Source organism: Vanessa tameamea, chromosome 11 (assembly GCF_037043105.1).
Source record: "Vanessa tameamea isolate UH-Manoa-2023 chromosome 11, ilVanTame1 primary haplotype, whole genome shotgun sequence".
Classification (NCBI taxonomy): domain Eukaryota; kingdom Metazoa; phylum Arthropoda; class Insecta; order Lepidoptera; family Nymphalidae; genus Vanessa; species Vanessa tameamea.
This window is the reverse complement of record NC_087319.1, coordinates 7024744-7030743: the sequence shown is the minus strand read 5'-3', so window position 1 is coordinate 7030743 and position 6000 is coordinate 7024744. Positions and strand designations below refer to the sequence as shown.

The following is a 6000-nucleotide window of genomic DNA, read 5'->3' as shown; positions in this document are numbered from 1 at the left end:
CTTTGTGTTAATATTGCGTAGTTCATTTCATTACCATCAAGTAGCTTATTCGCCAGTCTCTATACCTATTTCAAAAAAAAAATAAATAAAGACAATATTTTTCCAAATTCTTGCCATTATTATCAATGAAAAGGTGATTATTGTTTAAATCAACCATGCACTGTCAACTGTCCTTTGTATTTTTTTAACAGGGCATATTAAACGCTTTCCAGGATCCTGGGATCCATTATATTTACTTTACAAAATATTTTAATAAGCTTAGGTCTTAAGGCTAAGTAAGTTGTTGTATTTTTAATGATTTAGTTAATATTTTTCTGTACTAGTATCAAGCGCAACGAATAATTTTATATTAGAATTTTTTTATATATATAAATTTAACGACCGGAAAAGTCCTTGAAAAATTTACATTTATAATTATAATTACATCTATATATATAATTTACGATAACAAAATCAACAAGCTGAAGTAGATTTGTAAGTAAATAGGTTTATGTACTTAATTATCATTACATTTTTATATTTACTGCCATCATCTTGTAAATGTACTCGAAACAAAAAATTTACGTAAAAATTTTACGACGTCCGCACCGACTTTTACGGCGCCATTTTAAAAACCACGTCACGAGTAAATGCGAACAACTTAATATTTGAGTTAAGTGATACATTCGGAATCAAACTTTATTCCTTTATATATAAGTTTTAAATTTGGGTGTGTATAAAATGGCAAAATTCATTTGAAACCATCTTCGTCTAACGAGTTTACGCTAAAAAGAGACGACAACTGAAATTATCAAAGCGTTATAATTATAATTTTCAGTCTCTTTTTAAAAAAATATTTCTGCTTTTACATTTCAATCAGATTCTTTAATTGACACATGAAAGATAATCAAAGTGCAAAAATTGTGTATATAACTTTTTTATTTCCCTATTGATATATAAAAACTAAAAAGATAAAATTGCAAATATGTATGTATGTTTGTTTTTGAATTACGAATAAACCGTTCGATTGGAAGATTTTATTCCAATTAATCAAGCAATCAAGTTTCAGTTTAAGTATAAAGTAGATTAGCTTAAAAATTTGTGTTTTTTTACATTAAGAAAACCTATCAATTGTGATATCGATATGAATCAATCAGCACACAGCGTCAACTATATAAATTAACTATGTATTTTAAAACATATAACATTCAAACTTGACTTTAGATCCTGAAAAATAACTGATGTGTTTTTTATAAAATTGGTAGGCGAGCAAATTGGTAAGTGGTTACCACAGCCCATGGACATTGGCGCCGTAAGAAATATTAAACATTCCTTAAAATACCCATGCGACATCAACATTGGGAACTAAGATGCTATGTCCCCTGTGCGCTGTTCAGCACTGTACTTATATTGACTAGTTCACCCTGTAAACCGAAAAAAAAGAGTACTAAGTATTGCTGTTGGGCGGTAGAATGGTACCCGCCCAGGCGGGCTTGACAAAGTTCTTCTACCAAGTAATTTTTTTTTTCATGTCAGTACCTGTAACCAATGCAATAGAAGGCGCTTGCAGTGACATCAAATACTTTATAGACATTTTATTAAATAAAAAGATATCAGATACTTTTAAAACAATTGAGTCATCACGTATCTTTCGACATACTTTGATAAATTGCTGAAAATTTAACTTACTTAACGATCTCAAAAAACCTTGACAATGTATTAAAATAACTTCAATCGAGCCGAATAGTAAATGTAGGAAACGCAAGTTTTAATAGCTAATGAGAATAGGAACTAGCGTAGATTCGACGCTATTAAACCGAGGGCCGGACGTTTATTTTTGGATTATTATCTTAACTAGTATAACTAGTAACGAGGAAATAAATGGAATTTCAGTTTCTCGTACGCTTTCCTGAGTGAACGAACGGACGGTTCGCTGAGTTATTTATATAAATGCGGCGAGGGCGCGCGACTTCCCCTCCTTTTGTTCCTATTACGTTGAAAAATAGATCCGAAGGGTGTTTGTGGGTACGCATGAGTCAGTGATGGTCGGCGCGCCGGCGCGTGCGCATAACCGCGCCGAATTCGAATTTCAAACGTTTCAATGTGTGTGTTGAGTGATTTATAGTGCTGGTGATTTTTCTGTGCCATATATAAATTATTGTACCATTTTTAAATTGGTAAGAGACTTTTTATACTATCTTAGTTTTAATACCATTTTTAGTTTCCACGTGTTTCTAATATTAGCCGCTCCATATTTTTAAGTGCGGCCCGTCTAATATATATTTTTAACGATCGTTATTTAAAGGTTAAGTGAAAAATTTACAAGACATACCTACTGATAATTCGCAAGTAAACTGCGAAAAATCTAATCAGTAACCACTAACTATAAGCATGTCGCATCTTGCGCCCTTATATGGAGTTTTCGTGATGTGGTTCTGAAATGTTTTATACTACTTTATAAAAATCAAACGCAGTTTTTAAATACCTTGCTGACAGCTAAACCGCTATGGTGTGGTATTGATCAATGAACTGAACTATGAGATTAGCATATCTCCTTAAAGTTAATTTAAACTTTTAATGTAACCTAAGTAGTAATTAATTCCAAATCAATGTATTATATGTTTCTATATTTAAATAATTCTAATCTACTTTATTATAGAATAATCGTAAATACTTGTAAAAATCCCTAAATAAAAACAGTTTCGCTGTATGTAAGTAAGTCTTTATGGCAATGTAGACAAGAATCGCCTATAATCATTCCAATTGTATGTAAATTAATTAAGATTACACGATACAGATAAAATATTAAAATAAATATTTCTTAATTTCGATAAAATTTATTTTGTATACTTTTTTTAGAATTATTCAATGAAACTGAACTGTCCATGGGGGAATTAACCTCAATAAGTCGCAGAGCGAGGAAAATTAACAACGTATAAATAATGTTTCATTATATAATTTTTTTTTTTTATGTTACTTACTTTTCTTATTAATGTACCATATTTCTTACTTAAAGTAGTACTATAATAAATACCTCGATTATTATACACTTAAAAGTAATAACACAAAAAATATCAGGAACATGGACTAAACAGTTTATATATATAAAAATAAAACGTAAAATTACGCGTCGAAAACCACGTTAACAGTAGAATAAACGGGTCGATGGCCTCATTCTGTTAATAATTTTCCGGCCGTCTGTTGGTCGATTTCCACAGCCGTTGCGAGTGATAACGGATTTTAGCTGCGAGATCGCGTAAGCTATCTTCACCTAGATATTAGCTCTGAATATTTTAATATTTAAAATGTAATCATAATATAAGTATTTTAGTCGTTATTTAATGAAACTGTTTAGAACTAACAATAAATGTTGTAAATATGTGCTGTTGTATAAGCTTTTCATGTAGCAGTTATAAAAGGTCGAATGAAAACAAAAAAAAAGTATTTATTAAAAAAAAATCTCTAATTGTCCTTATAACAAGTTTTTAAAGTCGCTATTAGACCATTATTACAAATTATTATTTTATAAATATATTTTTATAAGGTCCAGGAATTAAGTATTATTACAATAAATCAATTGTTCATTTTTATTGATATGAAATTCAGAAGATTTCTATCATTGATGCCGTCTTAATTCATTGCGGTCGAAATTGAAAAATATTTAATTAAATACTAAAAGGTTTTCTTTGTAATTCATTATGTTAATAAAAGTTTTGAAATTCATTTAAAAAAAAATACTTTTGCTTTTAATTCGATCCTATTCATTTTTATGAACGCGTCAATAAAGTTGCTTTAAGTGAAATTGTTTGATTGATGTGACAAATTTCTGACCTGTCTGAAGGAGATCCAAAGTTTGTTAGAAATATTCACAAATCCGTTATTAATGTTTTTTTTAAACATTAGTAATTAGTAGTAATTTAATTTGGTTTGGTAATATATTTTTTTTATGTGTAACAATCTCACCCACGTTAACTCCTACACAGCTCAGTAGGTATAATAATTCGGTAAGAACAAACTCCAAGCTAACAGCATAATATGATCTTGAAATGTCACAAAGTGAGACGCGATATTGACATTATTAATTAATTAAAATATTTATAAGATACGTACATTAAAATATTGTATCAATGTAAACTAATTTTCAACATTTCACGAGTGAGATACGAAATGAGTCGTTTATTAAACATGAATAAAAAATGAACCTATCATATTGTTTATGATTTTCAAATTAATATAGGATCATTGTTTCTTCTATTTATAGTCGTCGTTTATAAATAACTAGTGGGTCGCACGTGAAACTTCTAGTTTATTCAACAGATTTTTACCGAAAACCTATGACAGGTTTTTTTTTTTAATTCATTTCATTGTAAGCTGATGACATCTGATCGCTTGTTTTACAATTTTTTTTTTTATACAGTCATTACGCTGCTCTTTACGTGGCCAATAACTTTTTTCCGCTCTCTAAAATTAATTCTTTGTTAATTCATAACAAGCAGATATAAATATAAAGAGGATTCTTGATTACAATTTATTAAAATAAATCTACGACTGAAGCTCTGAAAAATGTGACTTCAGACCATTTTTTTATGTGCAACTATCATTCCATAATCACTGGGACAAAAATCGGCTTACGCTATTAATATATAAGATAAAGACGGATCTGTCAAAGTTAATATCAATATGAAACCTTGTGCTAATGAATTTTTTTTTAAGTATTGAACAATTGTATACTGGTAATTTTTCTATTGCTTAGCTTCTTAAGTGTAAGTTAATATGTAAATATCGTACACAAACGAATACACCAACTACCAATTTTTATTTTTTACTTTCGTGTCATTGGAAAGTAAAGTGCCTACGTGATTGCTAAAAATGTAATATTTAAAATAAAATATAGTTTTTGGTTAAATCACTACAACTGATACCACAATAAAAACGGCTGAAAAGCAAAAACAAACTGTAGAACTACGTACGAGGTGTAATCAAGCGACGCAAAGGTCCGGAAAATCGTTCGCAGCCAGATATTGGGATACGCGATTATCTTATCTATACCAACACAATAGAGACCGAAATAGCGTATACGATAACTTGTATAGATAATAACGAGGATCGGTACCATGGGTACCGGATATCGTAGCGCCTTTATAAACCTGAAGTGGGCATGACAGTCTAGTTTGCATATGTATAGGCTGATAATATTGAATAGTTTATCAATCAAGAAGTAATCTCGTTTGATATCCTTTGAGGTATTCAAACTCCATTATGAGATTATTGTTAAAATAAATAATTGATTTTGTAAGAACCTCATCTTGATACCTAAGTATGAGATTTGGTGCTAATTCCACCACACTGACCGCCTGCGGTTTGATGGATATACTCGCACACATGCGTCATTTTTTTCCCGACGTAACCAAGTAGATTGATTTAAATTATAAAAAATGTAACTATACAAATGAAAGTTTATTTTACTTAAACAAAAAAAAAATATCCTCTTCTTTCGAATATCATATTTAAGAAAACCGTATTTACATCTGCTAGCAATATTTATAAGTAATAACGATAGAGTGTAAATATTTGTTGTAAGTCTTTGTTGCAAGCCCGTTTGGGTAGGTGACACCAACTCACCGGCAAACGGTTATACATATTTAGTATTTCCAGTTATGTTCCAGTGCGTATATGCATAAGGGACATAATATAATTGTATTAATAGTTGCATCCAAGGTTGGTTAGATTAGCGATGTAGGGAATGGTTAAAATTGCCTACATCGCCATCCCGGGTATCCAATCTGCCCGTTCGCTTACCAATGTAGGTATAAAAAAATGGTTATATTTATACCAAAAAAAACTTTTTACGGAAAAAATGAACAAAAATGTGACTTTGGTATCTTATGAATAATCATGCAATAACAATAAATACAATGCTTACTTTATGTTATCGTATTGTTTGTTTCTTATAACATTTCATTTGTGTTGTCAATATCAGAGTTACATAGCAAGTATTCGATTGCATTTCATGGTAAGGTT

General features: G+C 30.0%; 1 protein-coding gene across 3 annotated transcripts in view; it reads left to right on the top strand.

The window, feature by feature from the left end:
• Positions 1-2048: 2048 nt before the first annotated feature.
• LOC113395185 (protein TANC2) overlaps positions 2049-6000 on the top strand; it is a 311678-nt gene continuing 307726 nt past the window's right edge. For 2 of the 3 annotated variants that reach the window (XM_064216204.1, XM_026632753.2), the window contains exon 1: positions 2049-2156. The gene's annotated coding sequence lies outside the window, so the exon portion shown is untranslated. The remainder of the gene's footprint in view (positions 2157-6000) is intronic. The other variant, XM_026632754.2, reaches the window with a different exon arrangement.